This window comes from Eleutherodactylus coqui, chromosome 13, assembly GCF_035609145.1.
Source record: "Eleutherodactylus coqui strain aEleCoq1 chromosome 13, aEleCoq1.hap1, whole genome shotgun sequence".
NCBI lineage: Eukaryota > Metazoa > Chordata > Amphibia > Anura > Eleutherodactylidae > Eleutherodactylus > Eleutherodactylus coqui.
Window position 1 is genome coordinate 79,302,671 of NC_089849.1, and position 10,826 is coordinate 79,313,496.

General features: G+C 41.0%; 12 non-coding genes across 12 annotated transcripts in view; all 12 read left to right on the plus strand.

Moving 5' to 3' along the window:
- The first annotated feature begins 790 nt into the window (after window positions 1–790).
- On the plus strand, window positions 791–872 carry TRNAL-AAG (transfer RNA leucine (anticodon AAG)). The gene has a single exon. It is a non-coding gene; the product is annotated as a tRNA-Leu (tRNA).
- A 471-nt stretch (window positions 873–1,343) lies between these two features.
- Window positions 1,344–1,425, plus strand: TRNAL-AAG (transfer RNA leucine (anticodon AAG)). Its single transcript has one exon. It is a non-coding gene; the product is annotated as a tRNA-Leu (tRNA).
- Window positions 1,426–1,902: 477 nt separating this feature from the next.
- TRNAL-AAG (transfer RNA leucine (anticodon AAG)) lies at window positions 1,903–1,984 on the plus strand. Its single transcript has one exon. It is a non-coding gene; the product is annotated as a tRNA-Leu (tRNA).
- Window positions 1,985–3,011: 1,027 nt separating this feature from the next.
- On the plus strand, window positions 3,012–3,093 carry TRNAL-AAG (transfer RNA leucine (anticodon AAG)). The gene has a single exon. It is a non-coding gene; the product is annotated as a tRNA-Leu (tRNA).
- Window positions 3,094–3,570: 477 nt separating this feature from the next.
- Window positions 3,571–3,652, plus strand: TRNAL-AAG (transfer RNA leucine (anticodon AAG)). Its single transcript has one exon. It is a non-coding gene; the product is annotated as a tRNA-Leu (tRNA).
- A 471-nt stretch (window positions 3,653–4,123) lies between these two features.
- On the plus strand, window positions 4,124–4,205 carry TRNAL-AAG (transfer RNA leucine (anticodon AAG)). The gene has a single exon. It is a non-coding gene; the product is annotated as a tRNA-Leu (tRNA).
- Window positions 4,206–6,356: 2,151 nt separating this feature from the next.
- On the plus strand, window positions 6,357–6,438 carry TRNAL-AAG (transfer RNA leucine (anticodon AAG)). The gene has a single exon. It is a non-coding gene; the product is annotated as a tRNA-Leu (tRNA).
- A 1,036-nt stretch (window positions 6,439–7,474) lies between these two features.
- Window positions 7,475–7,556, plus strand: TRNAL-AAG (transfer RNA leucine (anticodon AAG)). The gene has a single exon. It is a non-coding gene; the product is annotated as a tRNA-Leu (tRNA).
- A 1,033-nt stretch (window positions 7,557–8,589) lies between these two features.
- TRNAL-AAG (transfer RNA leucine (anticodon AAG)) lies at window positions 8,590–8,671 on the plus strand. Its single transcript has one exon. It is a non-coding gene; the product is annotated as a tRNA-Leu (tRNA).
- A 474-nt stretch (window positions 8,672–9,145) lies between these two features.
- TRNAL-AAG (transfer RNA leucine (anticodon AAG)) lies at window positions 9,146–9,227 on the plus strand. The gene has a single exon. It is a non-coding gene; the product is annotated as a tRNA-Leu (tRNA).
- A 477-nt stretch (window positions 9,228–9,704) lies between these two features.
- On the plus strand, window positions 9,705–9,786 carry TRNAL-AAG (transfer RNA leucine (anticodon AAG)). Its single transcript has one exon. It is a non-coding gene; the product is annotated as a tRNA-Leu (tRNA).
- A 1,033-nt stretch (window positions 9,787–10,819) lies between these two features.
- TRNAL-AAG (transfer RNA leucine (anticodon AAG)) overlaps window positions 10,820–10,826 on the plus strand; it is an 82-nt gene continuing 75 nt past the window's right edge. Inside the window, exon 1 of the tRNA in view lies at window positions 10,820–10,826. This exon is cut by the window's right edge and continues 75 nt beyond it. This is a non-coding gene — a tRNA (tRNA-Leu).

Below are 10,826 nucleotides of genomic sequence, written 5' to 3' on the forward strand. Positions count from 1 at the left end.
GAAACATCTGAAAAAGCAGTAGTGCGGTAATACTGTTGAACTCACTTGCGTTTGCTTCCTTTCTAACTGGAGGAATGCATTTTCAGCCTTCTGCTGCCATCATTAAATATTCAGCTCGAATGCAGCAATTCTTCTTTTTAAATCAAATTCTGGAAAAGGATTTCTTGCCAGGAGAAATGTTCTTTATGAAATCTCTTGGACATTTTGATCCAAAATTATCCACTTTTTCATGGTAGCATGGCCGAGCAGTCTAAGGCGCTGGATTAAGGCTCCAGTCTCTTTGGAGGTGTGGGTTCGAATCCCACTGCTGCCAGTTTTCAATTTTGAAAGCTCTCAAGTTGCTTTCTGAACATTTTAGTGGTCAGAAGAACTTGCTTTTGATGATGCTCAGAAATGGACTTTTTGGCCTTTTCTGAAACCGAACAAACTGTATAAGAAAAGGCTTTTGATGATATTCCCAAGATGTTATGGCACAGATTAAGCTACCCTGATGTGCTAGCTAAGTAGACATTAGGCGCACTCCACGATCTTGCACTTCAAAGCCTTCAATAGCCTAGAAACATCTGAAAAAGCAGTAGTGCGGTAATACTGTTGAACTCACTTGCGTTTGCTTCCTTTCTAACTGGAGGAATGCATTTTCAGCCTTCTGCTGCCATCATTAAATATTCAGCTCGAATGCAGCAACAATTCTTCTTTTTAAATCAAATTCTGGAAAAGGATTTCTTGCCAGGAGAAATGTTCTTTATGAAATCTCTTGGACATTTTGATCCAAAATTATCCACTTTTTCATGGTAGCATGGCCGAGCGGTCTAAGGCGCTGGATTAAGGCTCCAGTCTCTTTGGAGGCGTGGGTTCGAATCCCACTGCTGCCAGTTTTCAATTTTGAAAGCTCTCAAGTTGCTTTCTGAACATTTTAGTGGTCAGAAGAACTTGCTTTTGATGATGCTCAGAAATGGACTTTTTGGCCTTTTCTGAAACCGAACAAACTCTATAAGAAAAGGCTTTTGATGATATTCCCAAGATGTTATGGCACAGATTAAGCTACCCCGATGCGCTAGCTAAGTAGACATTAGGCGCACTCCACGATCTTGCACTTCAAAGCCTTCAATAGCCTAGAAACATCTGAAAAAGCAGTAGTGCGGTAATACTGTTGAACTCACTTGCGTTTGCTTCCTTTCTAACTGGAGGAATGCATTTTCAGCCTTCTGCTGCCATCATTAAATATTCAGCTCGAATGCAGCAATTCTTTTTAAATCAAATTCTGGAAAAGGATTTCTTGCCAGGAGAAATGTTCTTTATGAAATCTCTTGGACATTTTGATCCAAAATTATCCACATTTTCATGGTAGCATGGCCGAGCGGTCTAAGGCGCTGGATTAAGGCTCCAGTCTCTTTGGAGGCGTGGGTTCGAATCCCACTGCTGCCAGTTTTCAATTTTGAAAGCTCTCAAGTTGCTTTCTGAACATTTTAGTGGTCAGAAGAACTTGCTTTTGAGGATGCTCAGAAATGGACTTTTTGGCCTTTTCTGAAACCGAACAAACTGTATAAGAAAAGGCTTTTGATGATATTCCCAAGATGTTATGGCACAGATTAAGCTACCCTGATGCGCTAGCTAAGTAGACATTAGGCGCACTCCACGATCTTGCACTTCAAAGCCTTCAATAGCCTAGAAACATCTGAAAAAGCAGTAGTGCGGTAATACTGTTGAACTCACTTGCGTTTGCTTCCTTTCTAACTGGAGGAATGCATTTTCAGCCTTCTGCTGCCATCATTAAATATTCAGCTCGAATGCAGCAACAATTCTTCTTTTTAAATCAAATTCTGGAAAAGGATTTCTTGCCAGGAGAAATGTTCTTTATGAAATCTCTTGGACATTTTGATCCAAAATTATCCACTTTTTCATGGTAGCATGGCCGAGCGGTCTAAGGCGCTGGATTAAGGCTCCAGTCTCTTTGGAGGCGTGGGTTCGAATCCCACTGCTGCCAGTTTTCAATTTTGAAAGCTCTCAAGTTGCTTTCTGAACATTTTAGTGGTCAGAAGAACTTGCTTTTGATGATGCTCAGAAATGGACTTTTTGGCCTTTTCTGAAACCGAACAAACTCTATAAGAAAAGGCTTTTGATGATATTCCCAAGATGTTATGGCACAGATTAAGCTACCCTGATGCGCTAGCTAAGTAGACATTAGGCGCACTCCACGATCTTGCACTTCAAAGCCTTCAATAGCCTAGAAACATCTGAAAAAGCAGTAGTGCGGTAATACTGTTGAACTCACTTGCGTTTGCTTCCTTTCTAACTGGAGGAATGCATTTTCAGCCTTCTGCTGCCATCATTAAATATTCAGCTCGAATGCAGCAATTCTTTTTAAATCAAATTCTGGAAAAGGATTTCTTGCCAGGAGAAATGTTCTTTATGAAATCTCTTGGACATTTTGATCCAAAATTATCCACATTTTCATGGTAGCATGGCCGAGCGGTCTAAAGCGCTGGATTAAGGCTCCAGTCTCTTTGGAGGCGTGGGTTCGAATCCCACTGCTGCCAGTTTTCAATTTTGAAAGCTCTCAAGTTGCTTTCTGAACATTTTAGTGGTCAGAAGAACTTGCTTTTGAGGATGCTCAGAAATGGACTTTTTGGCCTTTTCTGAAACCGAACAAACTCTATAAGAAAAGGCTTTTGATGATATTCCCAAGATGTTATGGCACAGATTAAGCTACCCCGATGCGCTAGCTAAGTAGACATTAGGCGCACTCCACGATCTTGCACTTCAAAGCCTTCAATAGCCTAGAAACATCTGAAAAAGCAGTAGTGCGGTAATACTGTTGAACTCACTTGCGTTTGCTTCCTTTCTAACTGGAGGAATGCATTTTCAGCCTTCTGCTGCCATCATTAAATATTCAGCTCGAATGCAGCAATTCTTCTTTTTAAATCAAATTCTGGAAAAGGATTTCTTGCCAGGAGAAATGTTCTTTATGAAATCTCTTGGACATTTTGATCCAAAATCATCCACTTTTTCATGGTAGCATGGCCGAGCGGTCTAAGGCGCTGGATTAAGGCTCCAGTCTCTTTGGAGGCGTGGGTTCGAATCCCACTGCTGCCAGTTTTCAATTTTGAAAGCTCTCAAGTTGCTTTCTGAACATTTTAGTGGTCAGAAGAACTTGCTTTTGATGATGCTCAGAAATGGACTTTTTGGCCTTTTCTGAAACCGAACAAACTCTATAAGAAAAGGCTTTTGATGATATTCCCAAGATGTTATGGCACAGATTAAGCTACCCCGATGCGCTAGCTAAGTAGACATTAGGCGCACTCCACGATCTTGCACTTCAAAGCCTTCAATAGCCTAGAAACATCTGAAAAAGCAGTAGTGCGGTAATACTGTTGAACTCACTTGCGTTTGCTTCCTTTCTAACTGGAGGAATGCATTTTCAGCCTTCTGCTGCCATCATTAAATATTCAGCTCGAATGCAGCAACAATTCTTCTTTTTAAATCAAATTCTGGAAAAGGATTTCTTGCCAGGAGAAATGTTCTTTATGAAATCTCTTGGACATTTTGATCCAAAATTATCCACTTTTTCATGGTAGCATGGCCGAGCGGTCTAAGGCGCTGGATTAAGGCTCCAGTCTCTTTGGAGGCGTGGGTTCGAATCCCACTGCTGCCAGTTTTCAATTTTGAAAGCTCTCAAGTTGCTTTCTGAACATTTTAGTGGTCAGAAGAACTTGCTTTTGATGATGCTCAGAAATGGACTTTTTGGCCTTTTCTGAAACCGAACAAACTCTATAAGAAAAGGCTTTTGATGATATTCCCAAGATGTTATGGCACAGATTAAGCTACCCCGATGCGCTAGCTAAGTAGACATTAGGCGCACTCCACGATCTTGCACTTCAAAGCCTTCAATAGCCTAGAAACATCTGAAAAAGCAGTAGTGCGGTAATACTGTTGAACTCACTTGCGTTTGCTTCCTTTCTAACTGGAGGAATGCATTTTCAGCCTTCTGCTGCCATCATTAAATATTCAGCTCGAATGCAGCAATTCTTTTTAAATCAAATTCTGGAAAAGGATTTCTTGCCAGGAGAAATGTTCTTTATGAAATCTCTTGGACATTTTGATCCAAAATTATCCACATTTTCATGGTAGCATGGCCGAGCGGTCTAAGGCGCTGGATTAAGGCTCCAGTCTCTTTGGAGGCGTGGGTTCGAATCCCACTGCTGCCAGTTTTCAATTTTGAAAGCTCTCAAGTTGCTTTCTGAACATTTTAGTGGTCAGAAGAACTTGCTTTTGAGGATGCTCAGAAATGGACTTTTTGGCCTTTTCTGAAACCGAACAAACTCTATAAGAAAAGGCTTTTGATGATATTCCCAAGATGTTATGGCACAGATTAAGCTACCCCGATGCGCTAGCTAAGTAGACATTAGGCGCACTCCACGATCTTGCACTTCAAAGCCTTCAATAGCCTAGAAACATCTGAAAAAGCAGTAGTGCGGTAATACTGTTGAACTCACTTGCGTTTGCTTCCTTTCTAACTGGAGGAATGCATTTTCAGCCTTCTGCTGCCATCATTAAATATTCAGCTCGAATGCAGCAACAATTCTTCTTTTTAAATCAAATTCTGGAAAAGGATTTCTTGCCAGGAGAAATGTTCTTTATGAAATCTCTTGGACATTTTGATCCAAAATTATCCACTTTTTCAAGGTAGCATGGCCGAGCGGTCTAAGGCGCTGGATTAAGGCTCCAGTCTCTTTGGAGGCGTGGGTTCGAATCTCACTGCTGCCAGTTTTCAATTTTGAAAGCTCTCAAGTTGCTTTCTGAACATTTTAGTGGTCAGAAGAACTTGCTTTTGAGGATGCTCAGAAATGGACTTTTTGGCCTTTTCTGAAACCGAACAAACTCTATAAGAAAAGGCTTTTGATGATATTCCCAAGATGTTATGGCACAGATTAAGCTACCCCGATGCGCTAGCTAAGTAGACATTAGGCGCACTCCACGATCTTGCACTTCAAAGCCTTCAATAGCCTAGAAACATCTGAAAAAGCAGTAGTGCGGTAATACTGTTGAACTCACTTGCGTTTGCTTCCTTTCTAACTGGAGGAATGCATTTTCAGCCTTCTGCTGCCATCATTAAATATTCAGCTCGAATGCAGCAACAATTCTTCTTTTTAAATCAAATTCTGGAAAAGGATTTCTTGCCAGGAGAAATGTTCTTTATGAAATCTCTTGGACATTTTGATCCAAAATTATCCACTTTTTCAAGGTAGCATGGCCGAGCGGTCTAAGGCGCTGGATTAAGGCTCCAGTCTCTTTGGAGGCGTGGGTTCGAATCTCACTGCTGCCAGTTTTCAATTTTGAAAGCTCTCAAGTTGCTTTCTGAACATTTTAGTGGTCAGAAGAACTTGCTTTTGAGGATGCTCAGAAATGGACTTTTTGGCCTTTTCTGAAACCGAACAAACTCTATAAGAAAAGGCTTTTGATGATATTCCCAAGATGTTATGGCACAGATTAAGCTACCCCGATGCGCTAGCTAAGTAGACATTAGGCGCACTCCACGATCTTGCACTTCAAAGCCTTCAATAGCCTAGAAACATCTGAAAAAGCAGTAGTGCGGTAATACTGTTGAACTCACTTGCGTTTGCTTCCTTTCTAACTGGAGGAATGCATTTTCAGCCTTCTGCTGCCATCATTAAATATTCAGCTCGAATGCAGCAACAATTCTTTTTAAATCAAATTCTGGAAAAGGATTTCTTGCCAGGAGAAATGTTCTTTATGAAATCTCTTGGACATTTTGATCCAAAAGTATCCACTTTTTCATGGTAGCATGGCCGAGCGGTCTAAGGCGCTGGATTAAGGCTCCAGTCTCTTTGGAGGTGTGGGTTCGAATCCCACTGCTGCCAGTTTTCAATTTTGAAAGCTCTCAAGTTGCTTTCTGAACATTTTAGTGGTCAGAAGAACTTGCTTTTGAGGATGCTCAGAAATGGACTTTTTGGCCTTTTCTGAAACCGAACAAACTCTATAAGAAAAGGCTTTTGATGATATTCCCAAGATGTTATGGCACAGATTAAGCTACCCCGATGCGCTAGCTAAGTAGACATTAGGCACACTCCACGATCTTGCACTTCAAAGCCTTCAATAGCCTAGAAACATCTGAAAAAGCAGTAGTGCGGTAATACTGTTGAACTCACTTGCGTTTGCTTCCTTTCTAACTGGAGGAATGCATTTTCAGCCTTCTGCTGCCATTATTAAATATTCAGCTCGAATGCAGCAACAATTCTTCTTTTTAAATCAAATTCTGGAAAAGGATTTCTTGCCAGGAGAAATGTTCTTTATGAAATCTCTTGGACATTTTGATCCAAAATTATCCACTTTTTCATGGTAGCATGGCCGAGCGGTCTAAGGCGCTGGATTAAGGCTCCAGTCTCTTTGGAGGCGTGGGTTCGAATCCCACTGCTGCCAGTTTTCAATTTTGAAAGCTCTCAAGTTGCTTTCTGAACATTTTAGTGGTCAGAAGAACTTGCTTTTGAGGATGCTCAGAAATGGACTTTTTGGCCTTTTCTGAAACCGAACAAACTCTATAAGAAAAGGCTTTTGATGATATTCCCAAGATGTTATGGCACAGATTAAGCTACCCCGATGCGCTAGCTAAGTAGACATTAGGCGCACTCCACGATCTTGCACTTCAAAGCCTTCAATAGCCTAGAAACATCTGAAAAAGCAGTAGTGCGGTAATACTGTTGAACTCACTTGCGTTTGCTTCCTTTCTAACTGGAGGAATGCATTTTCAGCCTTCTGCTGCCATCATTAAATATTCAGCTCGAATGCAGCAACAATTCTTCTTTTTAAATCAAATTCTGGAAAAGGATTTCTTGCCAGGAGAAATGTTCTTTATGAAATCTCTTGGACATTTTGATCCAAAATTATCCACTTTTTCATGGTAGCATGGCCGAGCGGTCTAAGGCGCTGGATTAAGGCTCCAGTCTCTTTGGAGGCGTGGGTTCGAATCGCACTGCTGCCAGTTTTCAATTTTGAAAGCTCTCAAGTTGCTTTCTGAACATTTTAGTGGTCAGAAGAACTTGCTTTTGAGGATGCTCAGAAATGGACTTTTTGGCCTTTTCTGAAACCGAACAAACTCTATAAGAAAAGGCTTTTGATGATATTCCCAAGATGTTATGGCACAGATTAAGCTACCCCGATGCGCTAGCTAAGTAGACATTAGGCGCACTCCACGATCTTGCACTTCAAAGCCTTCAATAGCCTAGAAACATCTGAAAAAGCAGTAGTGCGGTAATACTGTTGAACTCACTTGCGTTTGCTTCCTTTCTAACTGGAGGAATGCATTTTCAGCCTTCTGCTGCCATCATTAAATATTCAGCTCGAATGCAGCAACAATTCTTCTTTTTAAATCAAATTCTGGAAAAGGATTTCTTGCCAGGAGAAATGTTCTTTATGAAATCTCTTGGACATTTTGATCCAAAATTATCCACTTTTTCATGGTAGCATGGCCGAGCGGTCTAAGGCGCTGGATTAAGGCTCCAGTCTCTTTGGAGGCGTGGGTTCGAATCCCACTGCTGCCAGTTTTCAATTTTGAAAGCTCTCAAGTTGCTTTCTGAACATTTTAGTGGTCAGAAGAACTTGCTTTTGATGATGCTCAGAAATGGACTTTTTGGCCTTTTCTGAAACCGAACAAACTCTATAAGAAAAGGCTTTTGATGATATTCCCAAGATGTTATGGCACAGATTAAGCTACCCCGATGCGCTAGCTAAGTAGACATTAGGCGCACTCCACGATCTTGCACTTCAAAGCCTTCAATAGCCTAGAAACATCTGAAAAAGCAGTAGTGCGGTAATACTGTTGAACTCACTTGCGTTTGCTTCCTTTCTAACTGGAGGAATGCATTTTCAGCCTTCTGCTGCCATCATTAAATATTCAGCTCGAATGCAGCAACAATTCTTTTTAAATCAAATTCTGGAAAAGGATTTCTTGCCAGGAGAAATGTTCTTTATGAAATCTCTTGGACATTTTGATCCAAAATTATCCACTTTTTCATGGTAGCATGGCCGAGCGGTCTAAGGTGCTGGATTAAGGCTCCAGTCTCTTTGGAGGTGTGGGTTCGAATCCCACTGCTGCCAGTTTTCAATTTTGAAAGCTCTCAAGTTGCTTTCTGAACATTTTAGTGGTCAGAAGAACTTGCTTTTGAGGATGCTCAGAAATGGACTTTTTGGCCTTTTCTGAAACCGAACAAACTCTATAAGAAAAGGCTTTTGATGATATTCCCAAGATGTTATGGCACAGATTAAGCTACCCCGATGCGCTAGCTAAGTAGACATTAGGCACACTCCACGATCTTGCACTTCAAAGCCTTCAATAGCCTAGAAACATCTAAAAAAGCAGTAGTGCGGTAATACTGTTGAACTCACTTGCGTTTGCTTCCTTTCTAACTGGAGGAATGCATTTTCAGCCTTCTGCTGCCATTATTAAATATTCAGCTCGAATGCAGCAACAATTCTTCTTTTTAAATCAAATTCTGGAAAAGGATTTCTTGCCAGGAGAAATGTTCTTTATGAAATCTCTTGGACATTTTGATCCAAAATTATCCACTTTTTCATGGTAGCATGGCCGAGCGGTCTAAGGCGCTGGATTAAGGCTCCAGTCTCTTTGGAGGCGTGGGTTCGAATCCCACTGCTGCCAGTTTTCAATTTTGAAAGCTCTCAAGTTGCTTTCTGAACATTTTAGTGGTCAGAAGAACTTGCTTTTGATGATGCTCAGAAATGGACTTTTTGGCCTTTTCTGAAACCGAACAAACTCTATAAGAAAAGGCTTTTGATGATATTCCCAAGATGTTATGGCACAGATTAAGCTACCCCGATGCGCTAGCTAAGTAGACATTAGGCGCACTCCACGATCTTGCACTTCAAAGCCTTCAATAGCCTAGAAACATCTGAAAAAGCAGTAGTGCGGTAATACTGTTGAACTCACTTGCGTTTGCTTCCTTTCTAACTGGAGGAATGCATTTTCAGCCTTCTGCTGCCATCATTAAATATTCAGCTCGAATGCAGCAATTCTTCTTTTTAAATCAAATTCTAGAAAAGGATTTCTTGCCAGGAGAAATGTTCTTTATGAAATCTCTTGGACATTTTGATCCAAAATTATCCACTTTTTCATGGTAGCATGGCCGAGCGGTCTAAGGCGCTGGATTAAGGCTCCAGTCTCTTTGGAGGCGTGGGTTCGAATCCCACTGCTGCCAGTTTTCAATTTTGAAAGCTCTCAAGTTGCTTTCTGAACATTTTAGTGGTCAGAAGAACTTGCTTTTGAGGATGCTCAGAAATGGACTTTTTGGCCTTTTCTGAAACCGAACAAACTCTATAAGAAAAGGCTTTTGATGATATTCCCAAGATGTTATGGCACAGATTAAGCTACCCCGATGCGCTAGCTAAGTAGACATTAGGCGCACTCCACGATCTTGCACTTCAAAGCCTTCAATAGCCTAGAAACATCTGAAAAAGCAGTAGTGCGGTAATACTGTTGAACTCACTTGCGTTTGCTTCCTTTCTAACTGGAGGAATGCATTTTCAGCCTTCTGCTGCCATCATTAAATATTCAGCTCGAATGCAGCAACAATTCTTCTTTTTAAATCAAATTCTGGAAAAGGATTTCTTGCCAGGAGAAATGTTCTTTATGAAATCTCTTGGACATTTTGATCCAAAATTATCCACTTTTTCATGGTAGCATGGCCGAGCGGTCTAAGGCGCTGGATTAAGGCTCCAGTCTCTTTGGAGGCGTGGGTTCGAATCCCACTGCTGCCAGTTTTCAATTTTGAAAGCTCTCAAGTTGCTTTCTGAACATTTTAGTGGTCAGAAGAACTTGCTTTTGAGGATGCTCAGAAATGGACTTTTTGGCCTTTTCTGAAACCGAACAAACTCTATAAGAAAAGGCTTTTGATGATATTCCCAAGATGTTATGGCACAGATTAAGCTACCCCGATGCGCTAGCTAAGTAGACATTAGGCGCACTCCACGATCTTGCACTTCAAAGCCTTCAATAGCCTAGAAACATCTGAAAAAGCAGTAGTGCGGTAATACTGTTGAACTCACTTGCGTTTGCTTCCTTTCTAACTGGAGGAATGCATTTTCAGCCTTCTGCTGCCATCATTAAATATTCAGCTCGAATGCAGCAATTCTTCTTTTTAAATCAAATTCTGGAAAAGGATTTCTTGCCAGGAGAAATGTTCTTTATGAAATCTCTTGGACATTTTGATCCAAAATTATCCACTTTTTCATGGTAGCATGGCCGAGCGGTCTAAGGCGCTGGATTAAGGCTCCAGTCTCTTTGGAGGCATGGGTTCGAATCCCACTGCTGCCAGTTTTCAATTTTGAAAGCTCTCAAGTTGCTTTCTGAACATTTTAGTGGTCAGAAGAACTTGCTTTTGATGATGCTCAGAAATGGACTTTTTGGCCTTTTCTGAAACCGAACAAACTCTATAAGAAAAGGCTTTTGATGATATTCCCAAGATGTTATGGCACAGATTAAGCTACCCCGATGCGCTAGCTAAGTAGACATTAGGCGCACTCCACGATCTTGCACTTCAAAGCCTTCAATAGCCTAGAAACATCTGAAAAAGCAGTAGTGCGGTAATACTGTTGAACTCACTTGTGTTTGCTTCCTTTCTAACTGGAGGAATGCATTTTCAGCCTTCTGCTGCCATCATTAAATATTCAGCTCGAATGCAGCAACAATTCTTCTTTTTAAATCAAATTCTGGAAAAGGATTTCTTGCCAGGAGAAATGTTCTTTATGAAATCTCTTGGACATTTTGATCCAAAATTATCCACTTTTTCATGGTAGCA